Genomic DNA, 21,844 nt, shown 5'->3' on the forward strand with positions numbered 1-21,844 from the left:
GCCGGATGTTATACACCAGGGGGGGCCGGATGTTATTTTCCAGGGGTAATGGGGCTGAATGACAGCCTGGAGTTCAGTGATAAGACGAGTCATGATACTTGTCCACGTATAGTGTTGGTGATTACGGGGTGACCATAGTGAACCCCACCTTAGCTAGCGAGGCATCCTGTGTGACTCCATGGGCCGCACGCCCCTACGGCCTGACAGAGAGCCAGTGGTGCTCCAGGCTGACACACTGTAGCAGACATAACACAGAGCCTTTGGCCGATACATTATAACCTCTGCTATCCAGGACCCTCCGTTACTTTGTATTCCACCTACATTAATACCGCCATACAGTAACGCTCGCTCTCTATCCCACAAGGTATATGGCATGCATGTCAGTGATGTGCCCTCTGCTCGGATCGTGGCCCCCCTGATCTCAGGCATATTCCCCCAGTACGCCCGCGCTGACCCCTGACTCGCCTCCTTCATACACTGACACCAGCAATTGTGTCTGGGATTTCACGGAGATCACAACCTGAACAGCCGCGTGATGGTGTGACAGGCGTGTGACAGGGCGCAGATCCGCTCACAAAGGGACCAGGGCGTCCCCGGGGGGATATTATTATCAAATAAACACAGAGCGCAGCAGCCATAGGGAGATGGAGCAAGTATAGGGGGGTGGGGGGATAAGGCCGCCATACCAGGGGAAGAACAATTCATTATGGGCCATGGAGAACATATGGGCTACAGGACAGTGGGTCTCTGGGCCGTATACTGCAAAATGACAGCCTGCCGGACCACCACAACTATGGAAGCACTGAGCCGTGATTGTCGTTAATGGATAAAGTGACCATTTTTTATCTGCCGGTGTATTTTTGTGACACCCCATTGACAGCGCTGCAGCCAATCAGTGACGGGAGCTCAGTGCTGGACCTGGGGAGGGGGAGTAGGGCACCTTTTGTTATTAAAACAGCCGGAGGACCGTCCGAAACCATAAAATCCCTTGGTCGCACAAAATACGTCCCTTAATTATCAACGTGGCCCCAGAGTAAAGTTGTTTTTTACAGGACCGGATATGTCTAGGGGTCTCCCCAAAAAAAGAGAATGGGTTGGCCATGTCGAATTTCAACCCCAGTCCTGGGACCATAGCTTTAAAGGGTTAAGTATACCCACGGCATCACTTAAAGGGGTGTTCCTAATACTGACACTATATGGATCGGTGATAAGTTTCTTGGGGTATGAGCAAAGAGACAACATTTTTGGGATTCTTGGGGATCCCAGAGGACAGGCACTTAACGGTTATGGTGACCATGATGTCCTATGCGGAGTCGTTCGACACCGCAGGGACTGATAAATGGGAGATGTCTGTAAAAACCGCAGTTGCATTTTTCAGCGCAGAATTAAAACTTTTCTGTACTAAAAAAAAAAGCATTAAAAAACTGCTTCAAATCTGCACCGAAAATGCATAAAAAAATGTAGCAAAAATGCAATAATTAGAGAAGTTTGTTCTTGCATATTATGGTGCAAAAGAGCTGCTGAAAATGTGCAGATAAAAGCAGCAGAAAAAAAATGCAGGTTTTATGCTATGTGTGAACACGGCCTTTCAGACGCTGTTGAACGGTGCGATTTTTCTTAACGGTTTTCCATGGAACGTCCCAAAAAATACTGTTCTGTGGTAATAAAAAAACGCTGCTTCAAATCTGCCTCTGTATAGAAAAAGTGCCTTTCTACAGAGTTAAAAAAAAAGGCAGAAAGTACAGTGGCCCAAAGAGGTCAAAAGGCACCATCACTGCTTCCTCATCCCGCAGCTCAGGCTGTGTCAGTCTACACTGCCTGCAGGCAACATGTCAGGTGATGGCGTGCTTATCCGGATGCCGATCTTGGAGCTTTTGTAGGATGTTTAGTTACCAAGAGGATGTGAGAGGAGTCATATGATGCCGAAACGCTAAACCCGATGTGCACGGCCGGTAATACCGGAATGCAATGGATAAATGTCAGCTTTCTACTGGTTTTTATCAGTTTTAAAATGGGCCATGGTGGTCTTAAAATAATAATTAAAAATAACACAGTTATCCGCCAGACCCCCCACCACTCCCCCATACTGCTTCCAGAGTCAACCTCTTGTCTCCTGGCTTTTTCATCTGGGGAATTGTATCAGTTGACCGCTGCAGCCATTAAAGACTACTGATTGGCTGCAGTGGTCATATTCTGTCCAAACTGGAAGAGAGAGAGGTAGGAGATTTTTTTCTTCCCAAGCAAATGGAGTGCCAATAAGTAAGTCAAGTGGGATCGCCAAGAGGACTGTCACGGGTTTACCGCTACAGAGAGGGGCCAGAAGACCATGGTTTCTGGTTTTACGCCCTTCTGCATTGATTAGAAGCACTTCACCAACATATTAAGCGGTGCAGGTTTCTGCTAACACGGGTTAATCTGTTCAGTTGAAGCTCCTGGAGCTTCTCTGCTTTGATGGTCTCAGCTGTTCAGTGTTGGCCACTCCCCTATATACAGTACAGACCAAAAGTTTGGACACACCAAACAACTGAAAATATGTCTTATATTCTAGGTTCTTCAAAGTAGCCATCTTTTGCTTTTATGACTGCTTTGCACACTCTTGGCATTCTCTTGATGAGCATCAAGAGGTAGTCACCGGAAATGGTTTTCACTTCACAGGTGTGCCCTGTCAGGTTTAATAAGTGGGATTTCTTGCCTTATAAATGGGGTTGGGACCATCAGTTGTGTTGTGCAGAAGTCTGGTGGATACACAGCTGATAGTCCTACTGAATAGACTGTTAGAATTTGTATTATGGCAATAAAAAAGCAGCCAAGTAAAGAAAAACGAGAGGCCATCATTACTTTAAGAAATGAAGGTCAGTCACTGCGAAAAAATGGGAAAAGTTTGAAAGTGTCCCCAAGTGCAGTTGCAAAAACCATCAAGCGCTACAAAGAAACTGGCTCACATGAGGACCGCCCCAGGAAAGGAAGACCAAGAGTCACCTCTGCTTCTGAGGATAAGTTTATCCGAGTCACCAGCCTCAGAAATCGCAGGTTAACAGCAGCTCAGATTAGAGACCAGGTCAATGCCACACAGAGTTCTAGCAGCAGACACATCTCTTCAACAACTGTTAAGAGGAGACTTTGTGCAGCAGGCGTTCATGGTAGAATAGCTGCTAGGAAACCACTGCTAAGGACAGGCAACAAGCAGAAGAGACTTGTTTGGGCTAAAGAACACAAGGAATGGACATTAGACCAGTGGAAATCTGTGCTTTGGTCTGATGAGTCCAGATTTGAGATCTTTGGTTCCAACCACCGTGTCTTTGTGCGACGCAGAAAAGGTGAACAGATGGACTCTACATGCCTGGTTCCCACTGTGAAGCATGGAGGAGGAGGTGTGATGGTGTGGGGGTGCTTTGCTGGTGACACTGTGGGGGATTTATTCAAAATTGAAGGCATACTGAACCAGCATGGCTACCACAGCATCTTGCAGCAGCATGCTATTCCATCCGGTTTGCGTTTAGCTGCACCATCAATTATTTTTCAACAGGACAATGACCCCAAACACACCTCCAGGCTGTGTAAGGGCTATTTGACCAAGAAGGAGAGTGATGGGGTGCTATGCCAGATGACCTGGCCTCCACAGTCACCAGACCTGAACCCAATCGAGATGGTTTGGGGTGAGCTGGACCGCAGAGTGAAGGCAAAAGGGCCAACAAGTGCTAAGCATCTCTGGGAACTCCTTCAAGATTGTTGGAAGACCATTTCCGGTGACTGCCTCTTGAAGTTCATCAAGAGAATGCCAAGAGTGTACAAAGCAGTCATCAAAGCAAAAGGTGGCTACTTTGAAGAACCTAGAATATAAGACATATTTTCAGTTGTTTCACACTTTTTTGTTAAGTATATAATTCCACATGTGTTAATTCATAGTTTTGATGCCTTCAGTGTGAATGTACAATTTTCATAGTCATGAAAATACAGAAAAATCTTTAAATGAGGTGTGTCCAAACTTTTGGTCTGTACTGTATATACTCGCCTGATTGCCAGTGTTAGTTTCATACTGCCTGGTTCTGGAGCTGGAGGTGTTGGGTGTTTGAGGAGGCATTTGGCGAGTTGTTCAGAAGACTGTTGCTTGGTGATTTGTCTGTGTGCATATCCTCATCCTCTCCTATTTTTATTTTTTTTCCTTTACTTCCCAGTGTTGTTTGTGAATGCATATTTGTATGATTGGTATTTTCATTTATCTCTGTACTTCTTCCCTTGTTAGTCTGATTTGTGTATTCTTATATAAACTACTCCCCACTTCCCTGGGTGGGGGAGAGGACAGATAAGGGCTGATATAGGAGCTCAGCAAGGCATGTGGCCCAGGCATCTTCACAATTAGAAGTAATCCGGCGAGCAGGGATAGGTAGGACGCCCATAGCTTTAGGGATAGGGAAGGAGCCCCTAACCCTGGGATATCAAACAACAGTCTCATGACAAGGGCTCATGTCTCGGCTCTCTACACTCTGAAGGATCTTGCAAAAAAACTGGAAAAAAAACGAAGTGAAGCTTTAGGCTATGTGCCCACGTTGCGGACCTGAAGCATATTTTTTACGCTTCTCCCTGGCGGGAAAATCGCATGCGGATATTACATGCGGTTTTCCCGCCAGGTAGAAGCGTTTGTGAGGCGTCTTTGCATGCATTTCCGCATGCGGGTTATCAAGCACTTCTCCAAGCATCACTTGGAAAAGTGCTTGACAACTTGTTCAGAATGGTAAAAAATAAAAAAATAAACTTTATACTCACCTTCTGATGCATTCTCTGCCCCGTCCGGAGGCTTGAGCGGCTCACGCTGTTGTGTGCAGGACCTGCGGTGACGTCATTGAGTCATGTGGTGGGTCACATGACTCAATGATGTGGCAGGTCCTTCAGACAACAGCGCGACGGAGGGAAAACATCAGAAGATAAGTATAAACTTTATTTTATTCTTTTTTTTACAGGTTCTTTGGTACCCAGGTCTGGATGAGAGTCTCCTCTCATCCAGACTTGGGTACCATCCGCACATTGATTCCGCTGCGCTTCCGCAAAATTAATGAACATGCTGCGGATTTTTGACTGCAGCATATACGCTGCGGAAAAATCCGCAGCATGGGCATTGACATTGCGGAATGCCATTGGGGACCATGGGGTGCGGATATACATGCGTTTTTCAAGCGTTTACGCTGCGGAAATTCCGCAGCATATACGCTTGAAAAACGCTACATGGGCACACAGCCTAATGCACAGAAAATCTGCATTGGTTTGTACCAGCACCATGGATCTGAAGTTTGCAGCGTGTCAATTTCTGAACCCTTTGCAAAAAGTGAAATCTTCAGCAAATCCAAAAATGAAATCAGTGGCAGATCAGTCCTGTGTGGATGCAGGGTTGGACTGGCCCACCAGAGAACCGAAGAATCCTCCGGTGGGCCCTGGCTTCTCATAGTGTTCATAAGTTCATAAGTTCATAGTGGAAAACGTGCAGCTGTTATGGGGCTTTTGAGTGGGGGAGAAAGTTGGGCCCTCAGAATCAAAACCTCTGGTGGGCCCAATGTTCTTCAGTCTGACTCAGTGTAGATGTACCCAGAGGGCACGTTCACACACAGCAGATTTACCGAGGATGCTTCTGTAGCGAATCTACAAGTTATATGCAGCAAAATCTGTGTGCGTCATGTGCTGATTTTGCTGCAGATTTTCTATCCATAGCAGAAGTCAAGTCTGTGCACATACCCAAAGGCAGGCTCGGACTGGCTGATAGGAGAGCAGGAGAATCCTCCGGTGGGCCACACCCCTCTTATATACTTGAATCACTATGTACAGACAAAGGCACCATTTTATTCATTTAACTATCTACCCAGTTTATTGCTATGGATGGAAATTTGTGAATGAGGATAAAGTCATATTTGCATGTAGGTAAAAAGTGGGGCCCTGGAACTGGTTACTGGTGGGCCTAGGCACCCCAGTCTAACACTGCCCAAAGGTGACCCCCTCACAGACCATACAGTCTATATATGGACCCTAAAATACATCCGTCTGAACCTGGCCTAAGGGCTGAGATAAAAACGCAGTGCACAGACTGGCCGACCAGACAGGTCCATAGAAATACATGAAGCTGACATGCTTGGGTGGGTAGGGCTGCCGGCCAGTCCGAGCACTGAGTTCTGATCTCGACCATCTGACTCTGCACTAAGGTTGGTTTTACACATCTGACAGTCATGGTCTGCTGGTCTCCAATAGCCTCATACATGTCAATGAAACCGTTAAGTTCGAGACCGGAGACCTACAACCAGTCCAGACGTCGCGCTTCATGCTCGGGCCGTGAACGTCAGACATGTGATACCGGCCTTATAGAGATCCTATAAAATCCGACACGTCTGTAATCTTTCCATGCGACTTGTGACTGAAATCACCTTCCAGTCCATAACCAGGAATAATCCTCATCATCCTCTCATTCCTCCGCTGCGCTGTAATTTTTGGCCTCGGGAGATTTTATCTCCAACTCACAGCAGTTTTCAGCTTGTTAGTGTGACAATGTCATCTAATTAAGAACTTCCTAACGAGATTCATCAGACCCTGGCATTAGTCCTGACATCCCATCTGCTCCAGTACACACACACACATATATATATATATATATATATATATATATATATATATATATACATTACTCCATATATTGTGCCAGCGCTGCACACAGTACCCACTGCCGATGATTAAAGGGATGTTCTGCGCATTCACACTGCATCATGTCATTAGGGGGTCATAATTCTAAAAGGGGAGTGAAGAGCCTGACACCACGGGTCCAGGTCACCATTGCTCTCCTATCTGCTTTAGCAAATGCATTCCTTGTAAAATAACAAGTATCTTTCCCAATGCTGCACTGTGCGGCCCTCTGTTATTCCTCCTGGAAATGTACAGTCAGACTGATAAACTCGGCATTACTATTTCTCTCATCTATGAGGCTCCTGTCTGATACGGTTCAATCAATGCTAACAATGTCAGACCAAGCCCCATTAACAAGAGACATGGTAATCCCACATTGTTAATTTATTTATGAATTTCCAGGAGGAACAACAGAGGAACAGCTCTGAATTCTAAGATAAGGATGCTGAATTGGTATTTCATGAGGAATGTAGAGATTTATTTTTAAATGGAGATTTGATATGTATGAGGCCATGTGGGATGTTCCCGGTATACGTCAGGTCTTATGGGGTGTTCCCGGTATACGGCAAGTCTTGTGGGGTGTTCCCGGTATACGGCAGGTCTTGTGGGGTGTTACCGGTATACGGCAGGCCTTATGGGGTGTTCCCGGTATACGGCAAGTCTTGTGGGGTGTTCCCGGTATACGGCAGGTCTTGTGGGGTGTTACCGGTATACGGCAGGCCTTATGGGGTGTTCCCGGTATACGGCAGGTCTTGTGGGGTGTTACCGGTATACGTCAGGTCTTATGGGGTGTTCCCGGTATACGGCAAGTCTTGTGGGGTGTTCCCGATATACGTCAGGTCTTATGGGGTGTTCCCGGTATACGGCAGGTCTTGTGGGGTGTTACCGGTATATGGCAGGCCTTATGGGGTGTTCCCGGTAAACGGCAAGTCTTGTGGGGTGTTCCCGGTATACGGCAGGTCTTGTGGGGTGTTACCGGTATACGGCAGGCCTTATGGGGTGTTCCCGGTATACGGCAGGTCTTGTGGGTTGCTCCCGGTATATGGCAGGTCTTGTGGGGTGCTCCCGGTATACGGCAGGTCTTGTGGGGTGTTCCCGATATACTGCACGTCTTGTGGGGTGTTCCCGGTATACAGAAGGTCTTGTGGGGTGTTCCCATTATACGGCAGGTCTTGTGGGGTGTTCCCAGTATATGGAAGGTCTTGTGGGGTGTTCCCAGCATACGGCAGGTCCTGTGGGCTGTTCCCAGTATACGGAAGGTCTTGTGGGGTGTTCCCAGTATACGGAAGGTCTTGTGGGGTGTTTCCAGTATACGGAAGGTCTTGTGGGGTATTCCCGGTATACGGCAGGTCTTGTGGGGTGTTCCTGGTATATGGCAGGTCTTGTGAGATGTTCCCGGTATACGGCAGGTCTTGTGGGGTGTTCCCGGCATACGGCAGGTCCTGTGGGGTGTTCCCAGTATAAAGAAGGTCTTGTGGGGTGTTCCCGGTATATGGCAGGTCTTGTCGGGTGTTCCTGGTATTTGGCAGGTCTTGTGAGATGTTCCCGGTATACGGCAGGTCTTGTGGGGTGTTCCCGGCATACGGCAGGTCCTGTGGGGTGTTCCCAGTATAAAGAAGGTCTTGTGGGGTGTTCCCGGTATACGGCAGGTCTTGTCGGGTGTTCCTGGTATTTGGCAGGTCTTGTGAGATGTTCCCGGTATACGGCAGGTCTTGTGGGGTGTTCCCAGTATACGGCAGGTCTTGTGGGGTGTTCCTGGTATATGGCAGGTCTTGTGAGATGTTCCCGGTATACGGCAAGTCTTGTGGGGTGTTACCGGTATACGGCAGGCCTTATGGGGTGTTCCCGGTATACGGCAGGTCTTGTGGGTTGCTCCTGGTATATGGCAGGTCTTGTGGGGTTCTCCCGGTATACGGCAGGTCTTGTGGGGTGTTCCCGATATACTGCAGGTCTTATGGGGTGTTCCCGGTATACAGAAGGTCTTGTGGGGTGTTCCCATTATACGGCAGGTCTTGTGGGGTGTTCCCAGTATATGGAAGGTCTTGTGGGGTGTTCCCGGCATACGGCAGGTCCTGTGGGCTGTTCCCAGTATACGGAAGGTCTTGTGGGGTGTTCCCAGTATACGGAAGGTCTTGTGGGGTGTTCCCGGTATACGGCAGGTCTTGTGGGGTGTTCCTGGTATATGGCAGGTCTTGTGAGATGTTCCCGGTATACGGCAGGTCTTGTGGGGTGTTCCCGGCATACGGCAGGTCCTGTGGGGTGTTCCCAGTATAAAGAAGGTCTTGTGGGGTGTTCCCAGTATACGGAAGGTCTTGTCGGGTGTTCCTGGTATTTGGCAGGTCTTGTGAGATGTTCCCGGTATACGGCAGGTCTTGTGGGGTGTTCCCAGTATACGGCAGGTCTTGTGGGGTGTTCCTGGTATATGGCAGGTCTTGTGAGATGTTCCCGGTATACGGCAGGTCTTGTGGGGTGTTACCGGTATACGGCAGGCCTTATGGGGTGTTCCCGGTATACGGCAGGTCTTGTGGGTTGCTCCCGGTATATGGCAGGTCTTGTGGGGTGCTCCCGGTATACGGCAGGTCTTGTGGGGTGTTCCCGATATACTGCAGGTCTTGTGGGGTGTTCCCGGTATACAGAAGGTCTTGTGGGGTGTTCCCATTATACGGCAGGTCTTATGGGGTGTTCCCAGTATATGGAAGGTCTTGTGGGGTGTTCCCGGCATACGGCAGGTCCTGTGGGCTGTTCCCAGTATACGGAAGGTCTTGTGGGGTGTTCCCAGTATACGGAAGGTCTTGTGGGGTGTTCCTAGTATACGGAAGGTCTTGTGGGGTGTTCCCGGTATACGGCAGGTCTTGTGGGGTGTTCCTGGTATATGGCAGGTCTTGTGAGATGTTCCCGGTATACGGCAGGTCTTGTGGGGTGTTCCCGGCATACGGCAGGTCCTGTGGGGTGTTCCCAGTATAAAGAAGGTCTTGTGGGGTGTTCCCAGTATACGGAAGGTCTTGTGGGGTGTTCACAGTATACGGAAGGTCTTGTGGGGTGTTCCCGGTATACGGCAGGTCTTGTGGGGTGTTCCTGGTATATGGCAGGTCTTGTCAGATGTTCCCGGTATACGGCAGGTCTTGTGGGGTGTTCCCAGTATACGGCAGGTCTTGTGGGGTGTTCCTGGTATATGGCAGGTCTTGTGAGATGTTCCCGGTATACGGCAGGTCTTGTGGGGTGTTCCGAGTATACAGCAGGTCTTGTGGGGTGTTCCTGGTATACTGCAGGTTTTGTGGGGTGTCCCCGTCATACGGCAGGTCTTGTGGGGTGTCCCCGGTATATGGTAGGTCTTGTGGGGTGTCCCCGGTATATGGTAGGTCTTGTGGGGTGTCCCCGGTATACGGTAGGTCTTGTGGGGGGGTTCCCACTATCTGGGTATTGGTGTTCCCCCTGTTAGCATTTGTCAGACCCTCAGACCTATAACTCCGGCGTGGACGGCACTTCTATGTGGCATATTCTTTAATAATAAGCCGCCTATGCTCTTACATATAATATGATCATTATACAAACTCCAGGATTCAGATGTCGCCTTCTGACGATTAGAGAAATAAACAGCGACGGGGTCTGTGCTGCTCTGTGTACCGTGGTGTTTTCCAGCGCGATGTGATGCATCTGCGGGGTATATACTCCAGAGTGATGTAATGTCTGCACAAACACAGAACGGCAGCCAGCATATCCTCACCAAGTCCTGTTCTGTCTGAGGCCGGCATGGGGGTCCGCGAAGAGAAGCATTAAATCCATATTACTCAGGACCCTGCACATGTTCTCCAGATTTTTGTGTTTGTGTCAAATGAGAGCTCAGATGGAGAAAGTCCCAGTGGGAGATTACCCGTATTTCCCAGACTAATATGGGAGGGATGACGGTCAGACTGGAGAAAAAGTTAAAGCTACACACAGAAACTATAGTGCAGTGGCTGCAGAGGAGGGACGCGCACTTGGCCCATGGCGGTGCCCAAAGTTCCATCTGCTCCAGAGTCGCAGCACTGTACATGGCTTCAGATGTTTTGGGGGCTCTGTCAACGCTTCAGAAGGGTTATAAAAAGGGATCTTATTCCCAGAAACACTGCCACCCTTCCCCGTAGGACATCTGAGGTACAGCGATGGGGGTCCAACATTCCCTGTGAGAGGACGTGGGGGGATCCTGCATTAGGGCGCATGCATGACCACCGCTCCCTTAAACCCTAATTGGTTATCCATGTGCACTACCCGCTGTCTAGTAATCGGTGGGGACCCCGGGTAATCATGCATTTATCATCTATCCAATGGTTGGTGATAAATGTTTTTTAAGACATAACTCTTTTAAGGAAAGGCCTAGTTTGGGTCTTAAAGGTAACTTGTCACTTGTCATAAATATGTATTTTTTTTCTACCTGGTGTAAATGCCGCTGTTCTCCTGAATCCAGCGCTGTTTTTCTTTTATGCCTGTGACTCTCCATTCCTGAGATATGGCCTCCTCTTTCCTGTATGTAAATCTAGTATCATTACCAAAGGGGATGGGATCCTCATGACCACACCCACTTGGATCACAAGACTAGATTTATATACAGGGAAGAGGGGGCCATATCTCAGGAACAGAGAGTCACAGGAGCAAAAGAAATACAATGCCGGATTCAGGAGAACAGCGGCATTTCACCTGATTACAAAAATACATATTTATGACAAGTGACCGCTTCTCTTTAAGGACCAAGCTATTTTTTTTCTTCACTATTGCATTTATAGGGCCGTACCTTTTTAATTTATTTGTCAATCTAGCAGTATGGATGTTTTTTTTTTTTCAATGGCACTACTTCAGGGTACATATAATTATTTGATGACTTTTTAATTATTTATTAATTTTATTAATTGTATTATTTTTTTGAGGGGAATGCAAAAAAATAGCAACAATACATTAATTCTGCCATTATTATTTTTTTTTTTCTCACAGTGGTCTGCACTGGCAACCATAGACAGGCGATGTAGGTCAGATCAACTGATTCTCTTCACCTTAGCACTATATTACGATATTATGTAAGCTGTGTATGTGAACATTCCATTGATGTATCATATGGGCATTGTATGATGGAATTAATAGGGTATTTAAAGGGATTTTCCCATCTTCATAGATGGATATTTTCAGATGGAGCTTCTAAAAACAAGCACGTTTGTAATTTGCTGCTTATTAAAATTTTCATCCGTTCTTGAGATATTAACACTTTTCCTTTGTTTACAGCTTGTTGCCTAGGAGACCGACCACCCCTGCTTTCTAGCTTGTAAGCTCTGTGCTAAAACTGGCCGGGCTTAGGAAGTAACAACGTGCTCCAGCGATCCTGGTCAGCTTCATACGGTACTTACAAGCTGAATAGAAAAGAGTTTGTGAGTTCTGTGCATGTTCTGCTGCCTAACAGCAGTGGTCGGTCTCCAAGGCAACAAACTGTAAACAAAAGAAAAGTGTTAATATCTCAAGAACGGCTGAGAATTATAATACGCAGTAAATTGCAAAAGTGCTTGTTTTTACAAGCTCTATCCGATAATACCCATTTCTGAAAATGGGAAGTAACCCTTTAAGGGTTTAATTGTTTGGTAACTATAATTCTGGCACAAAATTAGACTCTTGATAAAAAATTAGGTCTACAGAGTTCAATTATCTTTGCAACTTACCCTGCAACAGGTAGTCATTGGCCATAGAGATGCATCGGTTTGCATAGGAGCTGTAAACATAAAACGGTAGCATATTTTGCAAAAAAAGAATGATTTTTATTTTAGAAGCAATGGAGAAAAACGGTTACAATTGTATCACAATACTAATATCTTTGGTATTATGCGACGTGGTGACATGTAGTGGGATCAGTCCCTTGTGTGTCCTGGATGCAGGGGTGAGCCTCCGCTGGGATATCACACATCTGTTTCTCTCCAGATTCCTTAAATGACTGCCACACACAGTGTTCCAGTAAGTGCAATCACTGTGAGTGCATGGCCTACATATCCCCTTTCAAGAATTATTAGGGAGATAATTGGAGACACATTCCTTTGCATGGGATCCTATGCGCTGGCTCCGTTCCCGGAATATTGTAACATCGTGATATCAGACGTAACATCGCTCAGCTTGGCGTGACTGCCATATTGTGCCATATTGTGCCATATTGTGCATGCTGCATGTCTGTGACGAGTGCAGGAGCAATGCAGCATGTGGCCGGATGGGAAGGATTGATCTCATGTCCATTGGCCCAATTATAAAGCCTTTTATTCTTCCTTCAATTTCAGGAAAAAAATGTTCCCCATGTGTGCGCCTGGTCTGCAGCAACAGGAGATAACAACGTATCAGGGGCTGCAATGTGCAGATGCCCCCTGGAGCCGGCCAACATTGCTGGGGATGTGCAAGCCTCGCCTTAACCCTCCTGGAAATGCCCCTGCAGGGGTCCCGGGAAAATGGGGGATGGTTGGCAACTATGCAAGAGATTGCGGTGGGTCACATAGACTATAGAAGTGGCCACCAATCACAAATTTCATCCAAACAGGATTTATTTCATTTAGTTCTCGCACATCCCCATTATTTTATGGTCCCTTTAAGTGAGAATTGAGTAAAATATGGCAATATTATTTGGGCTATATGTAGCAATATTAACGTTGCGCCATATTGCGCTATTATGTAAGCTGTATGTATACTATTATGTGGACAGTACATGGAGGTATTATATGGATCTTGTTTGGCAGTATTATATGGACCTTGTTTGGCGGTATTATATGGACCTTGTTTGGCGGTATTATATGGACCTTGTTTGGCAGTATTATATGGGCCTTGTTTAGTATTATATAGGCATTGTATGGCAGTATTATATACGCCTTGTTTGTCAGTATTATATAGGACTTATTTGGTGGTATTATAAGGGGTTTGGCGGTATTATACAGGCATTGTATTGCAGTATTATATACACCTTGTTTGGCAGTATTATATAGGACTTATTTGGTGGTATTATAAGGGCTTCGGCGGTATTATATAGGCATTGTATCGCAGTATTATATACGCCTTGTTTGGCGGTATTGCATACGCCTTGTTTGGTGGTATTGTAAAGGCCTTGTTTGGCGGTATTATATGACCCTTGTTTCGTATTATACAGGCATTGTATGGCAGTATTATATTGCATTGTCTGGCGGTATTAAATAGGTCTTGTTTGGCGGTATTAAATAGGCCTTGTTTGGCGGTATTATATAGGCATTATATGGTGATTTTATATAGACTTTGTTAAGCAGTAATATATAAGTATTGTCTGGTAGTATTATATAGGTCTTCTTTGGTGGTATTGTAAAGGCTTTGTTTGGCGGTATTATATGGGCCTTGTTTCGTATTATACAGGCATTGTATGGCAGTATTATATCAGCCTGTTTGGCGGTATTAAATAGGCCTTGTTTGGCGGTATTAAATAGGCTTTGTTTGGCGGTATTATATAGGCATTGTATGGTGATTTTACATAGACTTTGTTAAGCAGAAATATATAAGTATTGTATAGTAGTATTATATAGATTTTGTTTGGTGGTATTGTAAAGGCCTTGTTTGGCGGTATTATATGGGCCTAGTTTTGTATTATACAGGCATTGTATGGCAGTATTATATTGGCTTGTTTGGCGGTATTAAATAGGTCTTGCTTGGCGGTATTATATAGGCATTGTATCTAGATTTTATATAGACTTTATTAAGCAGTAATATATAGGAATTCTATGGTAGTATTATATAGGCCTTGTTTGGCGGTATTATATAGGCATTGTATGGTAGTATTATATAGATATTGTTTGGCAGTATTATATAGGCATTGTATGGTGGTACCACATAGGCCTTGTTTGGTGGTATTATATAGGCATTGTATGGCGATATTATACATGTCTTGTTTGGCAGTATTATATTGGCATTGTATGGCGATTTTATATAGACCTTGTTTAGCAGTAATATATAGGCATTGTATGGTGGTATTATATAGGCCTTGTTTGGGTGGGGGTGGTGTATATGGAATGTGGTGGGTCAGGGGCTTTTCCATGAGAATGGGATATTCTCAGAAGAGGCTAAACCTCCGCTGAAATGTTAGCAGCTATGTACTGTATCTCCTATCGTCAGCATAGGTGATAATGTGCCGATTGCTTCTTGGACCCTAAGAACAAGGCTTCGCAGTGACCCATTGCAAAGTCAAATGGTCGCACATGCGCACCACTGATCCAATCATTCACACATCCAGCAGCCCAGCCCCGTGTATAATGAAATGATCACTGGAAAAATATATATTTTGATTACAATATGAATTGTAAGAGAATTCTGAAATAACGGCAAATTTACTCTCCTGGTTTAGAATGAAGCATGTTCTGCCACAGAGAAAAGAGAAGGTGCCACGTCATCTCTGGCCGAGGTAAGAAACAGAAATATAGCATTCCAATATACTATACACCTCAGTGTTCTGTCTCAAATCCCTCTTAAATATGTCCTAACTCTCCCACTTCAAACTTTAGCATCTAGTAAATTGGATTATGGGAATGCCCAGCTGAGGAGGTGTAAATAAATCGATACGCAAAATTGTGGTTCAATTTAAGGAGGATCTGTCACCATGTTATAAATGGCCATTTTTGTTCTTGTTTTATTCCCGCCGCTCCCCTGAGTATTCTGTTTTTTTTTTTTTTCAAATCGCTCATACGGTTCCAGGGATAGGAGCCTTTCCGTTTAGTGCTAATTTTTATGGGCTTTATAAAAAAGGCGTGGCTCTAAAAAGGTAATTATGCATAGACACGCCTCTAGAGAATCGTATGAGCCACGCCTCCTTTTAAAGACCATCAAAATTAGCACTGAATAAAAAGGCTTATATCTCTGGAACCGTATGGCGAATTTGAAAGAAATAAAAAAAGGAATACTCAGGGGAACAGCGGGAATAAAATAAGACCAATAACTGATCACTTTTGATCTGGTGACAGATCCCCTTTAAAGTGGATTTATCGTGCCGTGATCTACAAGATACCTAAATTCATGGTCAGAACAATACTCAGATGTTTGAGAAACGATCCCCAGTATATAAATTTCCTATTGCCGCTCAGCTCTTCTGCTATCATGTCTCTTTTCTGCATGCTGGGACAAATTCTCATGACTTAATATGCAGTATTTTCTTAAGCATAACTTAAAGGGAAAATGTAAATCTTTTAAGTGGTTTCAGCAGATGAATGACAAGAATTTGAGGAATGAGTCCTTCTCAAATAGAACAGAGACACGGCAACCCAAGGCTTACTGAACGTCAGGAGTAAATAGGGGAAATCCGTGTAAGCTCGTCTCGGTTAATCTCCTCCATGGTTGAAGACTAGAGCTCGTTAGGCTACATTCACACTGAGGCTTTTTTTTCCAGGAGTTCAAAAACCACCAGTTTTCAAGCAGAAACTGCTTTAAACTCCCATGTTTTTGTAGGTTTTGGAGAAGTTTTTCTTTTCCCGAAGCTGTTTTGGAAGAGTTTTTTTTTTTAAGTTTACAGCCTTTTGATTGGAAAGTTTCTAGTTTGGAGATGTCTTCTTCAGGAAGACATAACATGCACTTTCTTATTTTTTTACCAGCAGTTTTTCGAAACCTCTTCAGGAAAAAAAAAAAGCTAAAAAAAAAAATTTCATATTTTCATATGAACATGAAATTGGACTTGCTACATAAATGAATTGAAAGGTATATACACAGCTGATAACACAGGATCCAGCAATCACAATAGGCGAGGTCACAGCTCACCTCCTCTCCCTCCCTTAAAAATTACCTTTGCACACACTCATTAGACACTTTAAAATAAAACTTGGGGTCGGAGTCGGCTTATTGCTTCTAATATACACGTGTTGTTTCCTTAAACAACAGGAAGTTAGCCCCGGTGGCCGGTGTGAGAATTGCAAGATTTTTAGTTTGTGTTTTTAGTACAGATTATGAAATAAAATAAATAATATGATAAAAAAAAAGCCAAAAATATTTAATTAATACATTTAACACAAAAACCTAAAACGATAGTCCCTTTAACATCCTTTGAGGGTCTAAATAGCAATTGGAACTTTGGCTTGTACAGAATGACACTCAATTTACCCAAGGAGTTTTTTCAATTTCCTAGCACATCTGCCATTGTATTTGGATAGCATATAATATTGAAAACTAAAAGAAAAGTGATAATATCAAATATGCCCTCATAAAAAAGGAGGCAATGTGCCTTAGTATACACGACAGATGCTTCATTACCAGAACTTTCACCCTATGGATTAGTAAGACTCTTACTATAGACATATACTGGCAGTCATAGTTCCTCCCCATAAAAAAATTAGACATAAGCTGCAATACCTGACATAACCACTGGAGAAGTGTGGCGCTGTTTCCAGAAAATGGTAAAATCTTTTTTTAAGCACTTTCAACCACTTTATCCTGAATTCATTCGGTTCCAAGGACCCTCAGAGATATCTCTTCTGAATCAGGTCCTCTCGCATTTCAAGCACAGACGCTATCAGAATAAGTTATGGAGACGCCTCCCGTGTCTTCCATATCCCACATTTCAGCAGATTTCTGTTTCTAGAACACGAATCATTGAGGTACAAAGCAGAGGAATCTTATAAATTATAAATGTCACTGACCGCTCTCATTTGCAGGTGTCTGCGGTAATCTTTTACTCATGTGAACGAGAGCGTAGCATTATTAATGCCGCCTGGTAATTTTAATAATGGATAGTGGAGAATAGCACTGGTGATTAATTAATACCTGCAACCGCACAAACACAATGTAATGGCACAAATACATCAATAAAATACCACATGCTCGAAAAGGAAATGTGCAAAGATGGAAAGCCAAGCAAATAATCGTCACAAAATGACTTCTTGTTTCAATCAGGTTTTTGTGAAATATGTATTTTTGATTTTTAGGATTTTTTTTCCATAGCACCATATGTATTAAAAATAAAAATATGAATCTTGCAATTCTTATACCGGCCACCGGGGCTTTTTTAGATGCTAACTTCCTATAGTTTGAAGAAACAACACATGTACATTGTCAGCAATGAACAGACTCATGTGTTGTTTCTTGAAACAAGCTCATTAGATTATTCAATACTAAAGATAGTGTTATCTACTGTATATAGAGGTGTTTATCTGTCATTGTACAGGAGGAGGAGGTGAACTGTGACATCACCTATTGTGAATGGCGGATCATGTGTTATCTACCGTATATAGAGGTGTTATCAGTCATTGTACAGGAGGAGGAGGAGGTGAACTGTGACATCACCTATTGTGAATGGTGGGTCCTGTGTTATCTACTGTATATAGAAGTGTTATCAGTCATTGTACAGGAGGAGGAGGAGGTGAGCTGTGACATCATCTATTGCGAATGGTGGATCCTGTGTTATCTACAGTATATAGAGGTGTTATCAGTCATTGTACAGGAGGAGGAGGTGAGCTGTAACATCACCTATTGTAAATGGTGGATCCTGTGTTATCTACTGTATATAGAGGCGTTATCAGTCATTGTACAGGAGGAGTAGGAGGTGAGCTGTGACATAAACTATTGTGAATGGTGGAACCTGTGTTATCTATTCTATATAGAGGAGTTATCAGTCATCGTACAGGAGGAGGAGGAGGAGTAGAACTGTGACATCACCTATTGTGAATGATGGATCCTGTGTTATCTACTGTATATAGAGGAGTTATCAGTCATTGTAATGGAGGGGGGGGAGGTGAGCTGTGATATCACCTATTGTGATTGGAGGATCCAGTGTTATCTATTGTATATAGAGGTGTTATCAGTCACTGTACAGGAGGAGGAGGTGAGTTGTGACATCACCTATTGTGAATGGTGGATCCTGTGTTATCTACTGTATATAGAGGTGTTATCAGTCATTGCACAGGAGGAGGATGAGGTGAGCTGTGATATCACCTATTGTGAATGGTGGATCCTGTATTATCTACTGTATATAGAGGTGTTATCAGTCATTGTACAGGAGGAGAAGGTGAGCTGTGATCTCACCTATTGTGAATGGTGGATCCTGTGTTATCTACTGTATATAGAGGTGTTATCAGTCATTGTACAGGAGGAGAAGGTGAGCTGTGACATCACCTATTGTGAATGGTGGATCCTGTATTATCTACTGTACATAGAGCTGTTATCAGTCATCGTACAGGAGGAGGAGGTGAGCTGTGACATCACCTATTGTGAATGATGGATCCTGTGTTATCAGCTGTGTATAGAAGTGTAGTCAGTCACTGCTATCCTGCTCTGATGAAACATGCTGCTGAAAACTCTTTCTGAAAGTACAGGAAGTATAAGCCTAAATAGCCCCTAATATTGTCTCAGTTCAGTTTTCTGACTTGACCCTATCCAAATCCCAAATTAACCCCATCACAACCTTGGGATTTTCAGTTTTTGCGTTTTCGTTTTTTTGCTCCACTTCTTCCCAGAGCCATAACTTTTTTATTTTTCCGTCAATATGGCCGTACGAAGGCTTGATTTTTGCGTGACGAGTTGTACTTTTGAACGACACCATTGATTTTACCATATAATGTACAGGAAAATGGGAAGTGTGGTGAAATTGCAAAAAAAAGTGCAATTTCACAATTGTTTTTGGGGTTTTGCTTTTACCATGTTCCTATTATGCTAAAACTGACCTGCCATTATGATTCTCCAGGTCATTACGAGTTTGCAGGTACCAAACATGTATAGGTTCTTTTTTATCTAAGTGGGGGCTTATTTTTTGTGCGCCGAGCTGATGTTTTTATTGATACCATTTTGGGGTAGAGATGATGTTTTGATCGCCTGTTATTGCATTTTATTGAAATGTTGCGGCGACCAAAAAAACTTAATTCTGGTGTTTTGATTTTTTCGCATTAAGCCGTTTACCGATCAGATTAATTCTTTTTATATTTTGATAGATCGGCGATACCAAATATGTGTATTTTTTATTGTTTTATTTTGAATGGGGCAAAAGGGGGGTGATTTGAACTTTGATGTTTTTTTTGTTTTTTTTTAAATTCTACTTTCTACTGGCTTCAATCGTCCCCTTAGGAGACTTGAAGCTGTGATCATGTGATCACTTGTGCTATACATAGCAGGGATTCAGCCTTGCTATGTGTAGCAAAAATCATCACCTCCTTCTGCAGACCCCGGATTGTCATGCCAACCCATCGGCGCCCCGCAATCATGTGACAGGGTCTCCGATGGGCTTTTCTTATTTTCTCCTCCTCCTTCTTCCAGGAGCCATATCTTTTTTTTTTTGTTCTGACGCAGCCGTATGAGGTCTTGTTTTTACGCAGGACAAGTTGTAATTTTGAATGACACCATTCACTTTACAAAAAAAAAAAAAACAGGAAAAAAAATGGGGTGTAGTGGAAAAAAACTAATTTCTCCATTTTTTTTTTTTATTGAATTTTTACGTATTTTTTTACGTAAAAGTACGATTATGACGATACCATTTTTTAAATATTTTAGCTTTGAAAGAAAAATTCAAAAACTTTGAAAAAAAAATTTGGTTTGTGTCGCCATTTTCTGACAAACGTAACTTTTTTTAAAAAAATTAAAAAAATAAAAATTTCCATCGATAAAATGAAGAAATTTAATCTATTTTTAATCTTGCATGGCGAGTTGTAGTTTCACACAAGATGTTATTTTTGCTGTTTCTGACTAATTTTTCTTTTGGAGGGGGAGGTGATGGAATTTTGTGTTTTTCTTTACAGGTTAATTAATTTCATATTTTCTTACATCAAACTTTTGCAGAGGGAGAGGGGTGGGATACCAAATCTGTTTTTTTTTTTTTTTTTTAAATCTCTTTATTTTTGCATTGGGAAAAATTTTATGCATTTTTTTTATTTTTTTATTACTATTTTTATAGACGCCATTTGAACCTGTGATCACTTCTACTATATACTGCAATACTATAGTATTGGACTGCAGTAATCAATCAAATTAACGATCTCTTATGAAGCCCAGCCATGTGCTGAGCTTCATGGGGGTACAAAAAAGGAGGCGATGGGGGGCATTTAGTAGGTGAGGATTTGTTGCGGTGAGTGCGATGAACACTGGATCATGTGCATTAAAGCTTGCTGCTGTTAGAGGCAGGTGCTGGCTGTATTACGCAGCTGTCATCTATAGTGTATGGAGCATACGCAGCCAACATCCGTATGGAGCATGCGCAGCCAATATCCCACCATACGTACAGTACAGACCAAAAGTTTGGACACACCTTCTCATTTAAAGATTTTTCTGTATTTTCATGACTATGAAAATTGTACATTCACACTGAAGGCATCAAAACTATGAATTAACACATGTGGAATTATATAGTTAACAAAAAAGTGTGAAACAACTGAAAATATGTCTTATATTCTAGGTTCTTCAAAGTAGCCACCTTTTGCTTTGATGACTGCTTTGCGCACTCTTGGCATTCTCTTGATGAGCTTCAAGAGGTAGTCACCCGAAATGGTTTTCACTTCATAGGTGTGCCCTGTCAGGTTTAATAACTAGGATTTCTTGCCTTATAAATGGGGTTGGGACCATCAGTTGTGTTGTGCAGAAGTCAGGTGGATATGTGGCACCCCAGGGGTCTGGTTGCCACAGTAATAGAAATATTACGTCTGAGAGCAAGTGGGAGGTTTCTCTGGTCAGGAGCCCTAAGCATGCAACACCGCCCGCCCAGACCTGGGAGGGGAGGAATCTGCCCTTATAAACTGGGTCTGGGGCGGGATTAGTAGAGTCAGAGCCTGGAGAGGGAAAGTTACAGCAGGAGCTCTGTAGGAGCTAGTAGCAGACGACCAGGGGCTGGAAGCTAAGCAGAGATATAGCTCGCCCTGGCAGAAGAATCTGATAACCGGACACCAGAGTCCGAGGCTGTGGGGACTGATATCCACCCAGCAGCAGAAACCAGCCGGCAGGGGATTCCATGTCCTCTGGCCATAGAAGCCCGGAGGCTCAGTCACAAGGAAGGGACCAGCACCGCCATCCAGGATCGGAGGCTAACAGAAGGCCCCAAGTCACCAGCCATACGGGTGAGCACCACACGGTATACTCAGGGACGTGGGCTACTTCTACCCGCTTACAGCAAGGTAGCCAGAAAGAGTGCAGATAGACGGGGAGGCCTACAACTCCACCTGGCCAGGGGAACTCCTGCTTGCTCGCAGACTGACCAGGCCCCTTATGCTAGCCAGTACTCCCG

General features: G+C 44.0%; 1 long non-coding RNA gene across 1 annotated transcript in view; it reads left to right on the forward strand.

Annotated features, from left to right (window-relative positions):
- Positions 1 to 21,844, forward strand: part of LOC141173069 (uncharacterized) — a 36,500-nt gene that overhangs the window by 11,853 nt on the left and 2,803 nt on the right. Inside the window, exon 2 of the long non-coding RNA XR_012252580.1 lies at positions 15,011 to 15,067. This is a non-coding gene — a long non-coding RNA (uncharacterized lncRNA). The remainder of the gene's footprint in view (positions 1 to 15,010; positions 15,068 to 21,844) is intronic.

This window comes from Phyllobates terribilis, unplaced genomic scaffold, assembly GCF_046119375.1.
Source record: "Phyllobates terribilis strain yellow unplaced genomic scaffold, ASM4611937v1 Scaffold_12__6_contigs__length_324123572, whole genome shotgun sequence".
NCBI lineage: Eukaryota > Metazoa > Chordata > Amphibia > Anura > Dendrobatidae > Phyllobates > Phyllobates terribilis.